Source organism: Hydra vulgaris, chromosome 11, assembly GCF_038396675.1.
Source record: "Hydra vulgaris chromosome 11, alternate assembly HydraT2T_AEP".
Classification (NCBI taxonomy): Eukaryota; Metazoa; Cnidaria; class Hydrozoa; order Anthoathecata; family Hydridae; genus Hydra; species Hydra vulgaris.
The window spans coordinates 15,881,181-15,902,254 of NC_088930.1; the positions used below are offsets into that span (position 1 = coordinate 15,881,181).

The 21,074-nt window shown below is 27.7% G+C and overlaps 1 long non-coding RNA gene across 1 annotated transcript; it reads left to right on the plus strand.

The window, feature by feature from the left end:
• The first annotated feature begins 13,440 nt into the window (after positions 1–13,440).
• LOC136087200 (uncharacterized) lies at positions 13,441–14,566 on the plus strand. Its single transcript, XR_010641615.1, has 5 exons — positions 13,441–13,561; positions 13,753–13,889; positions 13,966–14,022; positions 14,093–14,164; positions 14,380–14,566. It is a non-coding gene; the product is annotated as an uncharacterized LOC136087200 (long non-coding RNA).
• Positions 14,567–21,074: the final 6,508 nt, after the last annotated feature.

A 21,074-nucleotide genomic window follows, 5' to 3' on the forward strand; every position in this document is an offset into this window, starting at 1 on the left:
AAAAGTATATATAAAAAGAATGTTAACATTCTTTCTTATTCTTGTGCATACTTCATAAAAAGAATTTTTTGTAACTTTTTAATTTACATGAAATGCACTACTCTTAGCGCAAAATATTGCACTTTTATTGTGTTATTTGATCGCAAGTCAAGAAAATTTAGCAGCCTATAGTATATAAGTTATATCCAATTGGATGTAAAAATGTTATTATATAACCGAAATTCAACGTTAAAATTACGTTGTTTCAACGTTCTACTAACATCTTATCGACAATATATCAACCATATATTACCTTCTCGAAGTTAAAAAATGGGTAATATGTAGTCGATAAGACGTTATAACAACATTGAAACAACGTATTCATCGACGTTGTTTCAACGTCGTGGTTTTTAACGTCGGATTTTGTTTCCAATTCCACCAAATTTTAACGTTGTTTCAACATTGCATATAGTCGGTTTGCAACGTTGCTTTAAATTTTAACGTTATTTCAACGTCATTGTGTCTGATAGGGTACAACAACATTCCCAGCCGGCAAAAAACGTTATTAATGTTAGCGCGCCTAACCTATACGCACCGAAACGGTGCGTATAGGTTAGGCGCGCTAACATTACATTTTTAGTTAATTAACCATGGCCATGGTTAGTTAACTAACGATGAATCAACGTTTTTAAAACGTCAAATTGTAACCATATATGGTTATAGCCATATATGGTTAACTATACTATAGTTAACTATATTACCTATATTATATTAACTATTTAACTATATTATATTAACTATAGTTAACTATAGTTAACTAACGATCGTTATAATTATAACAATAGTTATAATTGTAACTATAGTTACGGCATATGCTGTAACTCTTTTTATAACTATAACTATAATTAAAATACAGCATATGCTGTAATTTATTTATAAATAAATTAAAAAAGTTGAATAAAATGCATTAATTTTATGGAGATATCATGCTTTAAAGCAATCATATATGATAATTGAATCAGCAGCCAGCTGCTGTACTTAAGAACTGCTGTAATTACAACAGTTCAATTGAATGACATATGATTGCTTAAAGCATGATATCTCCATAGAATTGATGCATTTTATTTTTTTTAGCTTCTTTACTTTTCGATATCATATATATTATAAATTAGATTATAAGTTTGTAAATGAGTTATGAAATTGTAAATGGAAGTTTTTTTGCCATAAGTTTACATAAATGTAAACAAGTCTGTATATAAGTTAACGAAAATTAACTATTTGATACTATTTTTTAAATGTTGTTCTCAGAAGCCCCACTGATTGCAAGTACCCCCTGTTGGCTGTATATGTATATTGTCTTTTTGCATTAGAAGTCTCGACGAAATTATTTAAAGACTTATCGTAGAATAAGCAAACAAGTGAAAAGGCTTATAAATGAAACAGAAAGTGATTATGATCACAATAAAGTGTTAATCAAAGACCACTCACCTATATTAACCTCAGTGATGTAACTGATTTAAGTTCAGAGTTTGATATTGACACAGACATTAGTAAGTAAATGAGCTTCAGCTTGAAAACAATATTGATATCCTAAAAAGAAATAAAAATCTGCAGACTGAGTTAGCTAGTTGGCTTTTAGATAGTCAATGTAGCAGAGAGCATGCAGATAGTTTGCTCAGTATTTTAAGAAAGCACGGTTTAAATTTGCCAAATGATAGTCGCACTCTTCGTCAAGTGACTCCTTCAATAATACTATATTTAAACAAATGTGGAGGAAGTTACTATTACTTTGGTCTAGAAAATACAATAAGGCAATTTTCAAAAGAAAATCCAGCATTTGTTAATGACCAACATTTAATTGAACTAAAGGTTAATGTTAATGATTTAACATTAAAAAAATTATCAGCTGATAATTTCTGGCCAATTTTGTGCTGTGTTAAAAACTATTGCCCTTTTGTGGTATGTTTGTTTTATGGAAAAAGTAAACCGTATTCTGTTCAATAATTTTTATCAGATTTTATTTCTGAATACAAAAAGTTGAAGTCAGATAACATTTGCTACATTAATAAGATATATTCTGTGTCCATACTAGCATTTATTTGTGATGCACCAGTTCGGTCTTATTTAAAATGTAAAAAGAGCCATACCGGTTACAATGCTTGTGAAAGATGTCAAATAAAAGGTAGACGTATTGAAAATTGTATTGTCTATGATAATGATGAAGCTGTCTATAGAAAACAAACAGATGAAGAATTTATAAAATACGTTAATGAGGATATTTACCAGAATAATATTTCACCCTTAATGGAACTGTCATTCCCCAGTATGACAGGTTTTTTCTTTAGACTACACGCATACTGTTTGCCTTGGTGTGCTTAAAAGGATGTTAAAGTGTCGGAAAGAGGGTCTTGCATGCTGAAAAATTTCTAATATTCAGCTGAATCAGATATCTGAACTATCATTCAACATGAGATGCTATATACCATCAGAATTTGCACGAAAGCCAAAGTCATTAGCAGAAGTTAAGAGATGGAAAGCCACCGAACTAAGACAATTTCTGTTATATACTGGTCCAACTATTTTAAAAGATGTAATTAATCCAAATATTTACCAACATTTTCTTGCATTGTCTATTTCAATGACTATATACTTAACTGATAATATAGAAAAGTGCCTCTTTTACAGTATGCAGAAGATCTTATGCATAGTTATGTTAGTAAGTCAGGTCAGTATTACAGACAAAATTTCTGTGTGTATAATGTTCACAATCTGTTACACCTTGGTGATGATGTTAGATACTTTCAAATAAGTTTAAACCAATTGTCTTCTTTTCCATTTGAAAATTTCTTACAATCATTAAAACGTCTAGTTCGCAGTGGATCTAATCCGCTAGTACAGGTTGTAAAAAGACTATAAGAAATAAAGTTAGTAGGAAGAAAAAATGAAAGTAATCAAAATAAAATAAAAATAACAGCAAATTCGCATTTATTAAGTGATTTATGTATTTTACTTAACCATGGTAACTTTGCTGTTGTAAAAGAAGTTGGTTTTATTTGTGATATTTATGCAATAAACCAAGGAAAAGAGTTTTATTCTAGGCCATGTAACTAAACATTATTAAGTCTTTTACATTTTAAAGCAGCAGATGATATAATTGGAATTTTTTTCCGAAAGTGTGATGTCAAATGTAAGACTATTTGTTAGCCAATAGTTAATGGAAATGTTATGATGCCTGTCAGAAATGGAATAGAAAGTTATCTTAAATCATTCGAGATTTGTTAAATGTTCAACTACAATAATTTTTCATCAATATGTATTAAATTGCTTCAAAGTTATATATTCACTTAGTATTGTTTTGGAACTGGGATAACTTGGTTTTTTAATTAGATTAATAAGGTCAGTTATAATGCTTTTTAATTATTACTCGTTTACTCTATTCATAAATTTTGTTATACAGAGTTTTTATTTATTATTTCTAAAATTTAGGGTTGTTTAATCAATCTCGTTTTACTAATCAGATTATTGAGTTGTGCCAGAAAATTTTTTTTAATAAAATTTATTAAAGTTTTATTTCTTTAATTTCTTAATAGATTGCTACTTGATATGACAGTTGCGTTGTTTGCATTGTGTTTTTTTAAATAGCATTCTTTCTTATCTCTCACTAAAAGTTTTTGTTTATCAAAACATTTTGCTGTAAAAGAATTAAATGAATAGCAATTTACAGATATAATGTGAAACAAAATGAAATATGTAATATAAAATTATTCTCTTTCTCTAGTAGGTAAATTCACAATATGTTGAGGCTTTTTACAAGTACCACATTAATTATTCCTTTATAAATATCCATGTATTAGATGCCTGCTTGATGCAATAGTGGTATTTTTTCCCGTCCTAAAAATGTTTTGGTGCAACTTAGTTGTGCCAAAACATTATGCTTTTATGTATTTTTTAACTAATTTATTTTTTATATCTCAACAGAAAAATAAATAAAGTTTTTTTAGAATGAGTCAAAAATATGTTAATAAATATTCACGGTTAGTATGGTTAGAAAATAGTGACGAATTAGATGGTACTGTACCTGTTAACTGGATTTCTGATAACCACAAATATATGTTTTGGCCATCAAGAGGCAATGTTCAACATCAGATAAAGAATGGTACTAAACCAAATGAACAGTCGAAAGAGTTTCAAAATAAGAAAGTAATGTTGTGGACTGGTTTTTTTTTCTTAAAGTATTTATTATACAGTTATCATAGTATTTGTTATAGTTATTAATTTATCATTTGTATTATTTATATTCAGTGTTTATTTTAGTGTTTTAAAAATTTTCTCAAAAGAAAACTTATTTACTGTTGTGGTTTTATCAATAAAAGATTTCTATTTTTAGATAAGTAAAAATATTTAAGCATTTTAAGATAGAAAAAAAAAACTGCATGGGACTTTAGTCTACATGAAATATGTTGTTTTTGACAGTTATAAGGCTTGCAATGGATATGAAGCCACAACCACCCCAGAGGTTAGTGATCATCTTGATTGGCCAACTCCACCACTAAGCAAAAAAATTAGGGTAAATGTTTATTAAAAATTTAACAAGGATGCATAAAAAATGTCGTTATATAAACAAAACATAAAGCAATGATTTAAATATATATGGTCATGACTGTATAACAGTAAGCTCTTAGATTTTGTAAGTTTACAAAGTACAACTAGTTAGTGTAATTTATTAGAGTACTTCAGTTAGTCACAGTCAGAATAAAAATCCAGAACCATCCACATTTAAAAGATAAGCTGGATATGATGAAGAGCCTGATTAAGTCAGGAAAAGTGATTATGATGATGAAGTCTTAGCTTCTACATCTCTGGCAAATATTAATCAATCATTTTTATTGGCACAAGAGAATGAGTGTATTATTTTCTTTTTATAAATTTGCATAAGACCTAGTGCTATGCTGAAAACTGTTGATTACTTAATTGCATGTTGTAAATTTATGTAGAATTTCAAAAGCGGGTTTTACACCTGCTGATGGAAATGCAATCAACACAATTAGAGGAATTTTATGCCTTTGATAAGACCTTAAATGAAAAGGCTGTTCGACTTAATGTGGCTAGTAATAATATTGAACATATAATTATTTTATTAGTTATTAAGCTTAAGTTGTCTATATGATGTTTCAATGGTACTTTTAATGCATTACTAATTATAAAAATTAGTTTTAATAAAGTATTTTTATTTGTATACAAATTTATTTGCATATGCAAATACATTTGCATATACTAATGTATATATACTAAATATACTAATGTATATATAATAGTTACATCAGCTTTTACGTGTGGGTGGTCGTGATACAGATGCAATGATATTCGCAATGATAAAGTGGTATGAATATTAAATTCAGGAAGTTGTTACTATGTTATTGTATTTATTAGTGTACAAAATATTATTACATTAACTATCATATCATTATTCTTTAAAGTTTGATAAATTATAATTTCTAAATTAATGAGTAATTGGGTAATGAGCCAGATGTGTGTCAAAGGAAAAACAAAGAATAAAATCATTTTCCAAGAAATGTCAGTCTTTCCTGTTCGTTTAGGGTATGATGATGTTTTGTTTGCATATAAAGAAGTTTGTTATCACTTAAATTTCCAAAGTAACTATTATGTGTATTTTTTATTTTACACTGTTTTTGAATGTGACTATTTGTTATGTGCACAATTTTAAAAAGTTTTCTTGTTTTATGTTTCTGTTACAGAATTTACTCTTTTTTTCAAAAATAATAGTTTATACTTTGATGAGTATAAGTACGTCATATATGTTTTCAGCTGCTGTTAAAAACACTTTTAAAGAGACTAACGAAAAGTAATTAAGAAATGCAATGGAGAGGTGTCTAAAATATGTTCCGTATAGACCAGGTGGGACTAAATGTCAAAATAACCGAACAACATCATCATCTGACTCTCACAAATCGATAAAGCAAACCAAATCATTTTGTGAAGATAACTTTTCGAAACATTCATTTTTCAAAATAAATCTTTTTTATATGCGAGTTTTAATTTTAATTGGTTAATGTGGCTAAATGCACCCTAGTTTATACGTTCGTGTTTTAAAACAAGACAATTTAAGAGGCTAAGCTCGAAAACTTTCTATATTTATATATGTATGTATGTGTGTGTGTGTGTGTGTGTGTGTGTGTGTGTGTGTGTGTGTGTGTGTGTGTGTGTTAATACATACATACATACATACATACATACATAAATACATGCATACATACATGCATACATATACAAATCGTATTCATAAATAATAAAGTAAAAATGTTTACGAATACGACCTAAAATAACGTTGACCATTTGTCGCTAAAAAAACGTTGCAAATGTGTTGTTGAAAAACGTTTATAGGTGTTACCTATGCAACCAACCGTTTTCGCAACGTTTCTAGTAACGTTTTTACAACGTTTTAAAAACTTTTTTTTGTCGGCTGGGTTATTAGACATGCATAGTACGTTTTGATGATGATCACAGTTTTTATCAACGAGTTCTGTGATTAAACAACGTTTTTTAACAGTCAATTAACACGTTGATTAATCAACTTTAAGAAAACTGTCATTCTAAACTTTGTTTCAACGTAAATTTACCGTTATTATAATGTTTTTTTTGCGTCGAATCGACGTTGATATAACGTTTGAAACTAACGTTGATTTAACGTTGATAAATCAACGTTAAAAAAACTTTCATTCTATACGTAAATTTAACGATAGGTTTCAATGTTATTTTAACGTTATTTCAACGTTGTTTGCCTGCTGGGTTTATTAATCTCAATATGAAAAGATCAACAATTAATTGAAAATATTCTACGCAAGTCTAGAAAATCAGTTTTTGGTTGTAAGTGAGTCCTTACTGGACTCACTTACAACCCAAAACTAGTGAGACTAAATTTAACTAGCATGGCTACCGTTTCTTACGTCACAAACTTTATAAATGTAATTATGACCTTTTATGTTTTCATTAAATACCATTCAGTATTTTATCCATCATCACCTGCCCTCACGCATACAAATTGAAAAAGATATTTTGTAAGACAGATGTAAAAAACTCTTTTAGTATGCGAGTCGCAAATTTGTGGAATTGTCTACTACCATAATTAGTATTTTCAACATCTGTCATAACCTTTAAAAAACATCTAGATATTTATTGGGAACATCAAATCTAAAATTACATATAAACGCTTAGACTGACACAAGTAGATACAAAGAAACAAATGGTTCATAGACTTATTTTGTATACCTAATTATTCTATTTGCAAAATTATAACCTTAGATAATAATACTAATAATAATAAGAATATGTTACATCAAAACTTTTATAATAATTGTTTGGTTTCATAGCTAAAAATCTAAAAAGTATTCCTAATAAATTGTATTTTAAGTTTTATGTCTTTTATGCCTGGCTTACTAATTTAATTTAGCATGAGATCTTATTCTCATGCTCAATTGAATCTGGTAATCTCCGATTAATAAGTTAGAGCCTCAATTTAGTTGTCTTCAGGGTGCATTCACTAAGGCTCTTTAAGCCTTAATAAAGGCAAACTATAATGGAGAATAAAAACACTGAAAAAAATAGTTGTAACAAGTATTTTTAACTCTTCATAAACCTCATATTTATATAAGAAAATATTAATTTGAAAACCTGTCCAAACCACACAAACTTTAAAATTCACTTTTACTATCCAGTAAATAAACTCTACTTGAAATAAGAAGTGATTCCATTTTACTCAATAAATGAACTCAATAAGTTTTAGAATAATATTTTTGGTTAAAAATAATAATCTGAAAAAAAATTATTCCCAAGTTTCATTTACATTATATTATTTAATTTTAAGTTAGATATGTGCAAGATGATAATGATCTAAACAGCCATATTTGACTCAAATATAGTAACTGTTTATTGTCTAGTATGGTTTCATCTTTACTTTATATATTTTTTGACAGTTATGACACTGCTGTAGTTTCATAACTGATAGAAAAGTTACGGATGGAAACGTTAGAGTTTACATCAAGCTTTGAAACGGCTGTTGATAATGATTAAAAGAATTATCTGTGCCTCCAGTTTAAAAGGCTGCAGGTTGCAATAAAATTGAAACTGAGAAGACTGTCTATCAGTTTCTCAAAGATTAAAGAAATATTTAATGTGTTAGGGTTAAGTGTTTCCTTCTACATTTGGCAATCAGAGCTTTGTTTGACCATCCCCTTTAATTCATTGTATTTTTTGCCGGTTAACAAGGAAAAAAGACATTTTAGACCTGGAAGAAAAATTATTGAACGAAGACACATTATGAATTGGAAGTATGTATCAATGAATTGATATTAGTTAATAGTTTTTGGAAACACTTCCATGTACAACCAAGATATTATAACACTATTGATATATGATACATTAATATGATGCATACAAACAAATAATACAATGTGATACATAATTGATTATAACTACGTTTTATATAAGAATGTTTTATATAAATGCCTAGTATATTTTGTTGTGACTCGGGTAAATTCACCACAGCTTTTTGCTGTGGCGAAGACAACTATATTGGAGAATTTTATACTACTGTGTAATTGTGGTCAAGGGTAGGAGAAGCTCACAAACCTCTATGAAATTCTAGATGGCATTTTCCTAGTGTTATCACTTTATAAATGTTTTATGAAAAAAATCAGCCCTAATCTGCATGACAGGTTGACCGCAGGAATTATATCTATTTGTAATCAATGGATTTTGTTCTTTCATGTCATACTTTAATAAAAGTAATAATATATAATATCACATTATGGAAACCCGGCTAAAACATACACATGTAAGAAACCATTAAACATTTATTCCAACTAATTACATTGCATTTGTTTTTTTACTTATTTTAGATAAACTTCCTTGCATCGGTTGGAGGAGACGATTACAAACAACTTACAGCGGCAATCTTAATACAGCTAATGGCCAAAGAAGTATGTTTGGCATACTCAATTTATAGAAGGAAACAAAAACGTCCTGCAAGGTCGTTAGAAGTAAAGCACAATATTTTTATTCTACATCCCATTTCTTTTTAATAAAAAGTATTTTATTAAAAGCTAATTTCTTTACAATTTTAATGCGTAAAAAATTATATATTTTTAAATTATATTGTGATGATATTAACAAAACGTTTGGTTTAAGAGTTTTAGAGATACATACAAGAGTTTTAGAGATACAAAAAATTTTATTTTAGAGTTGTGCTTAGGAGCTTGTCAATTTTTTATTTATTTATCGTTGCATTCGTTCAATTTAAATCGCTATTTACAAAAGTCTTAAAAAAAAATTTGGTAACTTTCTGGCGACGGGCATTGATAGAGATGACGGAAGAAAAAAATAGAACCATATGTGAGCAACGCCCTATATTGAGCAATCAAATAAGTATAGACAAAATAATGAATTTCAATGCCCTCTATCTGATAATGAAAGCATAATGCAGTAGTTTACAAATATATTTAAATATTTTTTGTGCCTGTACTTAAGGTGGTGCAACACAAAAAAACAAGGAAACTATAAATTTTTTGGAGGTTTTCAATTATGTATAAAATATGTGTCTAATTATTCAAAGAGCGTTTTGCCAAAGTTTCAGAGCTATATAATTTACCTTTCTTAAGATATGAGCATTTTATTAAAACACTCTGTATCTTTTTTTCCTTAGCAACGGAGAGACTAAATATTGTTATGTTAGGGCATATTTTTTTTAGGAAGAAAATGCCCTAATAAGGTCGTTAGGGCATTTTCTTCCTAAAAAGAGGCCTAATTTTACTGCAGTCTTTAAGCTTTGTAGGCTTATGTCACTTCTATATTTTTCGAATTTAAATTTAATTAAAAGTCATTGTTCTTAACTACTAAACACGTTGTGTAACATTTAACAAATTTGAAAGATTTAGAGTGTTATCGTTTGTTTACCCTTTGGATTTGGATTATATATATATATATATAAATAAAATAAAATACATGTTAAATAAATAAAATAGCATTGAAAGAAAGAGCAGAAATTGGAATGGGTTCAAACCATCTGAATTTCTCAAATCAAAATCTGCTGATCATGAGATTTCTTGTGCTAGCTCAAGAAAGTTAGATGTACCGTTCAGCTCGGATAAATGTGAATCTGACGACTATTTTATACATTTTAACTTCTTATTGTTAAAGAAATTAATTGCACACACTGTTTGCGCCAATTGCTTTATCGAAATTTGTTAATTAAAGATAAGTTGATTCTCGCATTAGATTTTGTCATTTACTTGAGAGTGTGCAAAGTATAACTTTTCTAAAAATTTTATAACTTCATCAAAGTCTAAGAACTCTTTAAACACAAATGAGTTTCCTATTGATACTGTTAAAAAGGAATTTTTATGTCTGTAATCACCATATGATATTAATCTGCGAGCTATTATTGGATTGCGAGAAATAGGCGCTAATCATGAGCTGATAAAAAATTTTTCATTTTGAGTAAATCTTTATTGTTTGTCGGCTAATGGCTTTAATAAGTTAAATGAAACTGCATTGTTAATATACAAAATTGCTGCTGAGAAAAGTATGCAGAAAGCTGCTTAAGAAACCAAATCAATAAACAACTCTCTTGAAATGAAAGAAATTAGAATTTTTATTGATGGTTCATGGCAAAGCGAGGTCATAGTTCGTTGAATGGTATTGTAACTGTTGTTTGTAGTGATAAATGTATCAATGCAGAGATGTTTCCCAAACATTGCAATGGATGTTTATGTGAAGATCTAAAAGAGGAATTCCAGAGTATCAGTGTTGGTTGGTTGATTACCAGTGTGAATTGGATCATGAGGGTTCATCGGGTAGAATGGAATCTGTAAGAGCTGTGGCTATGTATAACATCTTTACAAAAACATAAGTTGATATATAAAGAATATCTAGGAGATGGGAATACATCTTCTTTTAATGATTTAATAGTAGCAGATCCTTACAAAGAGTATGTTATTATGCCTGTGATACTGAAATGTGTTGGACATGTTCAAAAACGGTTAGGAAAACGTCTACGAAAGCCTGTTGAAGCCCAAAAACGCACTAGAAAATCTATATTAAACAGAGGTAAACTCACTGAAAACTGCATCAATTCAATGCAAAACTTCTATGATCTTGCAATCAGATCTTATGTGGGAAACTTGTATTTAATGAAGAAAGTGGTTTATGCCATACTTTTCCATTTCACCGATTTTCCTGATTCCTATACACGCCACCAGTTTTGTCCTCGTGGAAAATATAATTGGTGTAAACGCTAGGCTCTAAATCAAAAGAGTTACAGGCCCAAATCTACCATACCTCTTTGGATAAAAGATTTAATTCTATCAATAATTATAAATTTACAATCAGATGAATTTTTATCAAAATGTTGACATGGAAATACACAAAATGCTAACGAAGCACTTATGGACTTATTTTGGGCTCGTGTACCAAAAAGAATTTTTGTTTCTAAATCAACAGTGGAAATAGGAACATATTCAGCTATTTTAGCATATATTGATGGTGCAAAGGGTGTTATTAGTGTTTTTAGACATTTGGGTTTACTTGGTAAGGTATCCAGTATTTCAGCGACTTCTAAAAATAAAAAAAATTATTAGTAAAGTAAGTCATCAGAAAGGGGAAAAAAAAGAAGTAAAACTCTTAGAGCCATGAAAAAAGGTCATCTAAATGAGGAGAAAGCAAAAGAATGTAATGACAGTTATGTTTCAGGAGGATTTTAAATTAATATTGTAAATAATGTATCCAGAATTTTTAAAGCAGTTTATCTCAGTTTGCGTTTTTTTGTTTTTCCTTAAATTTTAAAACACAGTTTCTTGAGTTAGCAAAGTTCATTTGATCTGAAATTTTCAGTGCTTGCTCGAAGTACCTAAAAAATTCATTTAATAGATGGATTTTGTTATGATCAGTAATTTTTTTTAGAGTCAGATGTCTCTAAAACGTCTAAAAATAAATAAAATATGAGGAAAATCTACATAACTCATTATTTAGTTTGATATTTAGAAAATCTCTTAAATAGAATAAAATAGTGTTTAAAGTAAGTATATAAAACTTCAGGTCTTATGATGATCGTTAGCCTTAGATATTATGTTTTGAAATTTGGTCCAAAAACGCATTTTCTCCACCAATAAGGTCCTAGTGCTAATTTTTTATTTTTTTTCTTTTGCTTTTTTTTATTTAAATCTTAAGTAAACCTCCAAAATAAAAATGCTTTCAAATAGAGTTTACTGTATTTAAAAGTACTTTTACTTTGGAGAATTGTTTCATTTTTTATTTATTTGGTGTTGTACCACCTTAAAAGCCTTGATTTTATTTTGTTATATTTAAGTTTTTGAGCACTCAATATCTTTGTTTCTTCATTTGTATTTATTTCGTATAACTTCAAATAAATTTAATGATTAAATTTTTTTTTTTCTTACAGCGTTTTATGATCATTGTCATCTAGACTATAACCTGTTTGATTCAAAAGAATAAATCAGCCTGTTACTATAATATCACTTAAGCAAGAAAACTGTTATAAATTTTAATTACTAAAAATTTTTAAAAGACAATATTGTTTTTTATTATTATTTAGTGATAAAAACTTAAACGAAAATACTCAATATTGGCCTAATAGTTAACAATATTATGATAATATTGTAAAGTATATTACGCTAATATTGGCCAGTATTATACCTCCATTATTAGCGCGATTTGTTTACAATATTGGCGCAACATTGTAAATATGATCGCACCAATATTGAAATGGGAACATTTAGCCAATATTGGCTATTATTAACTTAACAATATAGGCGCAATAATGTACGGCCAAAATTAGTCAATATTGACTTAAAAATCTTAGCGCAATATTGTAGCGCCAATATTGGCTATTTTTGGCAAAATGTTCACATTGCAATATTGGCGCGATATAGTTTGCAATATTATGGCAATATTGTAGACAATATCGCCCCCAATATTGTTTTCTACTTGGTTATGATTATATATTCTTAAACTTAAAGATTAACATTTTGTAGTGTTTAATAGTGTTGAAATTAGTAAAAAAACTTTGTTAATTTATTAGTAAAAAAACATCATGTTTTTCAAAAACACGGGACATTTAGAAACCGCTTCAAAAAAAAGCTGGACTAATAGCAACCGTTATTTAAAAAGAACACAGAACTGTTACAGGATTAAACCAAAAAATAACTTTAAAAAAAAAGTTAAACAACAAAAATGTTTAAACCACTTTAAAAACAAAAAAAATCTGTCACATGCGTAGGCATGTGATTTTAATCCTTTCTTTTTATAAAATTTGTATAGTGTCACGTGTTGTTATCTTATTTTAATCCTTTCTTTTTACAAAGCTTGCACAGCGTAACATTGCGAATAAAAATACTGTAATCTTTGCTAATGCTTTAGTAAACAGTTCAACGAGTATCTGTAAGTATGAAGTTGTTTATTATAAAAATATAAAAAAAATGGCGTAGGAAAGTTATTTAAATTTTTTTATAGTTGCGTTTTTAACAAGGTTTTGTAAAAGAAAATATTTATCGTAAGTTTTTATTGTTTATTTATTATATTTTATTTAAATTTTCATTTATACAATTGTTTTTGAGATGTATTATTACATTAATTACAAGTGGAAGAAAACCGAAATGAAAAAACCATTTGGTGTATGTAGAACTCTATTTTACACATGTAAAGATATAAATATATACTTAATACATGATTTTTTAAAATTAGGTTGCACAGCCATACGTATCTGAAGGCAACTATGTTCCCTCTCCCGATGTTCCTCTAGGATCTGTACTCCGGATGTTCCTACAGGATGTTCCGCGGGGAGCGGAAACATTTCGGGACTCTCCCCGATGTTGATCCTGGTAAGTATTTGTTTTTCATATAAATTTATATTAGAAAAGCGCATTAAGTATAAGTATATAATAAAAATTTTTATAGAACAAGTTCAATTAAAGCAACAAAGTCATTTGAACCGTCTAATTCATCAAATTACTCGTAAGTTTTTTTAAAATAAATTTTTAAAGATTTTCACTAAATTTTTTTAAAAAGTACGAAATTTTTATAGAAAACCGAATGGATCAATGTGTGCAGGTGGCGTTAGATCGCATAGAGCGCATGATTTGATAAGGAAGTTCAGGTTTATTTGTTTTATTTATTTAATAGCTTTTTTTTTAAATAATAGTTTTCTAAAAAAGAGAGTATTTTTTATAAATAAAGATACAAAATCTGTAGAACCTTCAGAATCTATAAACACATGCAGTAAGTTCTTTTGAAAATAAAATATTTTTTCAGTTTATAAATAATACTGTTCTAATAGTTTATACTTTAATAACTTTATAGTTGTAATTTCAGATAAAGGATTGCAAACACCTCGAGCTTCACAAACTACACAAACATTTACACCTTCAACACCCAACACTCCTCCTCCACCATCACCTAGACCTCCTCCACGACATGTTATGGATAACTTGGATTTTTTTTATTATTTTTAATTTTTTTATAAAAGCTTAAAATAAATTTTTTTTTTGCAGCATTTCAACACCCATTTTCAACTGTGTTGTATTTTTATATAGTTTTTATTATTATGTTTAATAAATAGTATGTTTCTTTAATTGTTATTTTCTTAAAACCCCCTTAACTAGTACAGTATAAAAAGTTTTTTTAAAAAAAAATCATTTATAAATAAAATGCTTTTAAAGAGAAAGAGCTATTTCAAAAGTTGAAGGAAATATAAAAAAGAAATCACTTCGTTTTTAATAAGAACTAATTTTAGTAATATAGATAACGTTCTTGCAACAGACAAAAAACCTGTGTTTGTAATTTCAAAAAAATCTGAAAAATGTTTTATAAAATTCTATGAAGAATATTAGAATTTAGTACTTTTGGAATTGTTATAATTTTTATAAAAAGCCGTTTATATTCGGATACAAATACTAGCAAAAAGAAAGAAGAGATTCAAAAAAGTTTAGACATTTTAACAGGATTCTATCATTGTTTCACGTGTTATAAAAGATGATATGGAGAAACAAAACATTTATCGCCTTGATTAAAAAAAAAGAGTTGAGTTATTAATATTTTGTTTTGTACAAAAACTGAATATATTTTCAAACGGATATAAACAATTCTTGTTTAAAAACACGAAAAGAAATATAAAATAGTGTAAAATATATTTCTATTCTTCATGTTTTTTCACATATTTGTTAAATTTAATTTATTCTTCCTTGATTTGTTAAAACGATATTGGTTCTTTTAAAATTTTTTGAAACGAACTAAAATGATGATACTTGTCGTTTTTATCTTGAATAAGAGTGTGATTTTTTTGGATTCTTATATTAAAAACAAAACTTCTTCTATAGTCAGTGTGGCAACATGCGGTAATACAGTAAACATTATTTTTATAAATCTAAAAAATTCAATGTATTCGTTATTATAAATATTATAAACTGATACAATTTTTTTTCAAGATAATAATTCACATTGTCTTGCAATTCCATCTAATAAACTGCATGCTAATATTTTATAAATTAACAGTAATCTTTTCATATATTTTTATATTCTTTCTAAATTCGTCTGAAAAAAAAATCATTTTTTTCTAAAAAATGAAAAAAATTATCTTTTAAAATTAAACATCATTTATTGAAGTCTTATGAACATATCATCATGATGACAATATTTCATGTCATTATAATATAAATATTTTGTATCTATACTAACGTAAAGTCAAGTAGTTTAATGTAATATTTTATAATCATTTCAGCCAATTGTTTGCAAGATAAACGTATAAACATTTGTTTGGTTTCTGGTATTTTAAATTTATTTAATTTTTTGGAACTGCAAGTCCTCTTTTTCACAATTCCTTTATTGAATGCGGTCTGTTTTGAATTTAATAAAGTAATAAAGTTTAAGAAACGTACGATTCAATAGGTATCGTAGATCCTAAAATATAATAGTTATCTAAAAAAATGTTATGCTAAAATTATTTTTAAGTTTAAATTCGAAATATAAAATATAAAAAGTGATGTTGCCTTTGTAAAGATTGCGACTTTTATAATTATCAAGAATTTTTAGAGTGAAGCAATTTCTATTTGATTTCTAGTATTTTTGTTAACAGAACGTTTTGAGTAACTATTTGTTTTTTTCCCAAATAAGACTTTAATTTTTTTCTCGTTTTATATTGCTAAATATTCCTTAAAATAATGAGCTTCGCTTTCCAACATGGTTTGATATTCATTAGACTTTACCATCTAAAATAAAAAACTATTTATTCAATTTGAAAGGTTTATAAACACTGGAAAGTTCTTCTTGTTTTTATTTTACTTTTTGAGATAAACGGACTTTTAATGTTTCGTTGGTTTTTAAAGTTTCGTCGTTAGGAGGAACTAATGATTCATAAGAAGGAGGTTCTTTTGTTTCGTAATAAGGGATATAATTTTGTAAAAAGGTGAGTTTTTCAAGCTTTCGTAAGGAGGAGGGTTTTTATTTAATTTTTATATTTGTTATAGAGATCGACTCTACCAATTTTTTTAATAGTAATACTAAAAATTTAATTTTACTTTCTATTGTATTGTAAATGATAATATATTTAATATTTTCAGCGAGATCGTTTGCGCTAATAAAATGTTCTGATATTTCAGCACGAAACTAGACTAAATATGTTATTCTTCTGACGTCATATCCAGTAAGATATAGACACAAAGAGTCCATGCAATACATAGTATTCATTTTTTTATTCAAATAAAAGTAAAAAAAAAAAAATTAATAAAATACACAAATGATCTATTATATATTTTATTCAATTATAACATGTACAAAAAGTTTGTTATTGAAAATATATGTTTTTAAAGTATGATGATCAATTTTGGTCAAAACTAATGGCTTTATTATAGAGTTGGACAGGTTTCAAAAAAGATTCGCTCTCTGGTACAAAAGTAAAAAGGCTTTGGATTTTTTGATTTTTATTTCTGATGAGAAAAGTTACTTTTAATAGTTTTCAATTAGTTGCAAATAGTTTTCTTTTTTAATGCTATGTGTTTTGATAAATTACATGTTTCGGTCTGAGTATAAGCTGCTTTGCTAAAAAACGGTTCGTTGGATAATAAGCAAAAATCCATTTAATCCAATTCAATCATTTGGTAATTTAAAATGGGGGTATTGAGACAAGATTTCATAATTATGTCAAAAAACTCTTTTAGTTTCTTTTTACAATCTTTTTGATAAAACAGATTATAATGCTTTAAAATCGACTCTTGATAATTAAAAGGATTTCCCAATACTACTGCTAACACATAACAAGGAACCTTTACATTTTATCATTTCTTTTTCATTGTTTTCGATCTAATTTTTAAAACCGATAAATTCGTAACTTAATTTGTTAATGGACTAATTTTGCTGACGTTTCAAGTCGTTTTGAAAACCAGTCATTATATTTGAACATAATTCACCGAGTTGTTATTTATATTCTTTAAAAAAAAATCTTGATTATAACAAATATTTTTTAACTACTTATAAGTGACGTTCTTTGTCTTTAATTACTTTCGTTTTTCTTTATCTCTTGTTAAAAAAATCTTGTCATTCATTTTATAAACACTATTATGTAAGTTTTGTACTGAAAAATTGAGATAATTAAAAGTTTGTTTAAAACTTTCTTCATGATGTTTGATAGTATTTTCGAAGCCATTAATGCATTCTTAAACATTCTTTCATTTTAACCTTTGGTATTTCTTTGTTACAAAATAAACATAATTTAGTAAAGATAGGTTATACTAAATCGGCTAAAAGTTGTTCTCCATACATTTGATCCATGATAAATTCCCATTCGCGCTGATTGTTTTCATTTAATATATTTCTACATACGAAACATTACTAGTTTTCAAAATAACAGCACGTTTTTGATGTTGAAGTAATTGATCCAATGGTACAGGTAATTTGCAATAGTAGCAGTTGGTCCGATGATACAGGTAATTTGCAATAGTAACAGTTGGTATCAATACGGTCTGAAACTTTTTTTAATTGCTAAAAAAAAATCTTTATATATATTTGTTAAAAAATAGTTTTTTTAACTAGATATCTAAAACAAAAAACAATAAACAGTTTTAAATGCATAAAAAATTTATTAAAACCGCTACTTAAATAAAAAAAAATTAATTAAAAAAATGCTATTTCTGGTTTTCATAAATCAAACAATCGCTAATATTCTTCATCATCGTTTTGTCAGCTTCAATTTATCTTCATCTTCATTAGTTTCCATCTTCATATCTTCATTAGTCTTTATCATCATCTTTGTCCTTCAATTTCATATTCAATTTCACTATCAAGTTCATCTTTTTCATTCATTTCACACTTTGCAAGTTGTATAACGAATTCGGGTTGATTTAATAACTTTCAAAACGAATTCTTTGTTATAACTTCGCCATAACCTGTTTTCAAAATTTTAGTATCTACATGTTTGCAAATATTTTAAATTTTTAAATTTTTATTTTTGACTTTATAGGAAAAAATCTAAAATCATAAAAAAATACGTTTACGTATTTAAAAAGATGTCAATGAGACATTCATAGGTGTTTCATTGACATCTTTTTCATTTGCGTAAATAAATCTTTTTTAAAATGCACTCCATTTTTTATAAACAAATGATTTCCATCCAAATCCATTTACTATTTTTTATTATTCATTTAGTTGCAAAAAAAATCTTTACATTAATAATAAAAAAATTAATCTTTATAACAGCGATTGACATTTTTGCAAACAAAAAGTTAAATTTTTTCATACACATCTGTTACGTAGGTAGTAAATTAAAATTTAGATATATTTTATTAAGTTCATGTTCTTTTCAATAAGTTAAACAGACAAAAAATTTTTGTATAATGGCTTCATCTTCCAACGCTGTACGTTGATAATAGATAATTTAAGAATACACGCGTTATCTCCAGGCGGTGTTAGACGCTACAAACGCTAGCAAGTTTGCTACCACGGCAAATTTAAATAACGTTAATCATGAAAAACTTTCAACGTGTGCATTTTAAGTTATTAATTTTCATGACTTATTTTTAAGGTAAAGGATTTTCGAAAACAATTTCAAAAACAATTCCAAGAACAATTCCAAAAACATCTGCTCTATAAACAATCAAAGTAATCTTACTAGAAATTCTGCATCAAAGTTTACTTCAATTTGAAAGATGACATTTTGAGCTAGAGTTAACCTCAAAAATAATAAAGCAAATCATTCAAAACAAAAGTATGTTTTAAACTCATTAATTATCCCTGGTAAATGTTTTTAAGCAGTAGTAAGAAGTAAAATTTCTAGCATTTAAACGCGATGCATTAGAAAGGAAGTTTTCCTAAGACTTATTTATTATTTACGAGAAATTCTTTTGTAATCCTACCACTGCCTCTACATATCGCTTGTATGCTTAAACTCTCTAATGCAACACAAACATTTTGTTGATTTTATCAAAATTTTTTCTGTTATTGTGTTTGATACATTCAATTTCTAACAAATAAAAACCTAAATAGTGAACAAATTGTCTCCAATAACATTCAAGTCGAGATTGAAATGAGAAATCTACAACAATATGGGCGCCGAATAAAAAAAAAAAGTTAGTATTGTCATTGACATTGTGTTATGCTATCAAATAATGTCTTGGAAATCAAGAACACGTAATAAATTTATTGCATCCTCAATGTCAATCAACCGACTTGATGAGACTTTAACAGTGATACATTTTGTTGACAATAACATTCCCAGCAAGGATTGTAATAACTATAAACAATGCTTCAGGATGCAGCCGTTGATCAATCATTTACGGCTAAAGTTTCTTCAAATAGTAAAACCAGAAACTTATACATCAATAGTTAAAAAAGTTTTTGGTTTTACCATTTAAAGATTATTCCTTTCAAAAGATCTCTTTCTTAAAACGCATCTATAAACCGAAATAGTGGGGTTAGAAATTGCGGACTTAGAAGAGCAAGAATGTCTGGGTTATCTACAATTCTTAAGTTAAAGGAGGTCTTGGTGCAAAAAGTCCTCCTAAAGGATGTGATCCTCAAAATGGCTCTGGTGAGTGTGCGTTTGTTATAATACGTCTTTTCAGTGATCTTTTTCCAAATGCACACCTTTTATCGACAACAATTTTGTATCTTCAGAGCTAGCGGTATACATGCAAGATATTAGGAAACTTTAGCTTTGTTGAGCGATTAGCATTGAATACTAATCGCTCTCGAGCATGCTTATTCTAAATTAATCTGAAATAAAAAAACCTGGTCGTGGTTACATGGAACAGTTTGTTCATTTTCCTCAAAAGTCGTTATAACAGCTTGGTGTGATAATAAACGTGTGCTCACTTTATTAAACTATGTCGGCAAAGGTGCTATTGATACATCCAAAAGGTATAAAAAAAAAGCAAAAAAAAAAAAAATGATTTTAGTAAATAACTTGATGACATACCTGTCGCTGTCAAAGCTTACAATATCTTTATGCAAGGTGTTGACTAAGCAGATATGCTTTTTGTCACGTTATTGTATAAAATACAGATCAAGAAAGTGACATCACCGAATTGCATTTTATCTGCTCAGTTTGGCAAGCAAACAATGTTTGAGTAGTTTTCTAGCAAAATGGTCAGAACAAACCATCTATGGAGTTTTAAGCTAATTATGTATCTCTCTGATAGTGGAGCCGACCACATACCGGACACGGATCGAAAGAAATTCCCAGGAACACGTTCGATGAGGCCAAATAATTATTTAGACGAGATCAGATTTGAAAAATTTAACCTAATTCATATGACTGGCCGGTTCTAATGAAAAGTCCAAATACTCATCGTTGCTAATAGGATAATATATTTGTGCGTACCTAATAATGTATGATTTCGAGCATTTTATCAAGTAAAATGATAGTGAACAATTAATAAATTGCTTTGTCAATTTTTGTAAATTATTTTCCCCAAATACATAACGTCCAATTTAATGGACGCTTTTTCTTCACTAGGGGAGTATTGTCAAAATTAAAAAACAGCAATAGATTTTGATTACAATAAACGATTTTGAGGTAT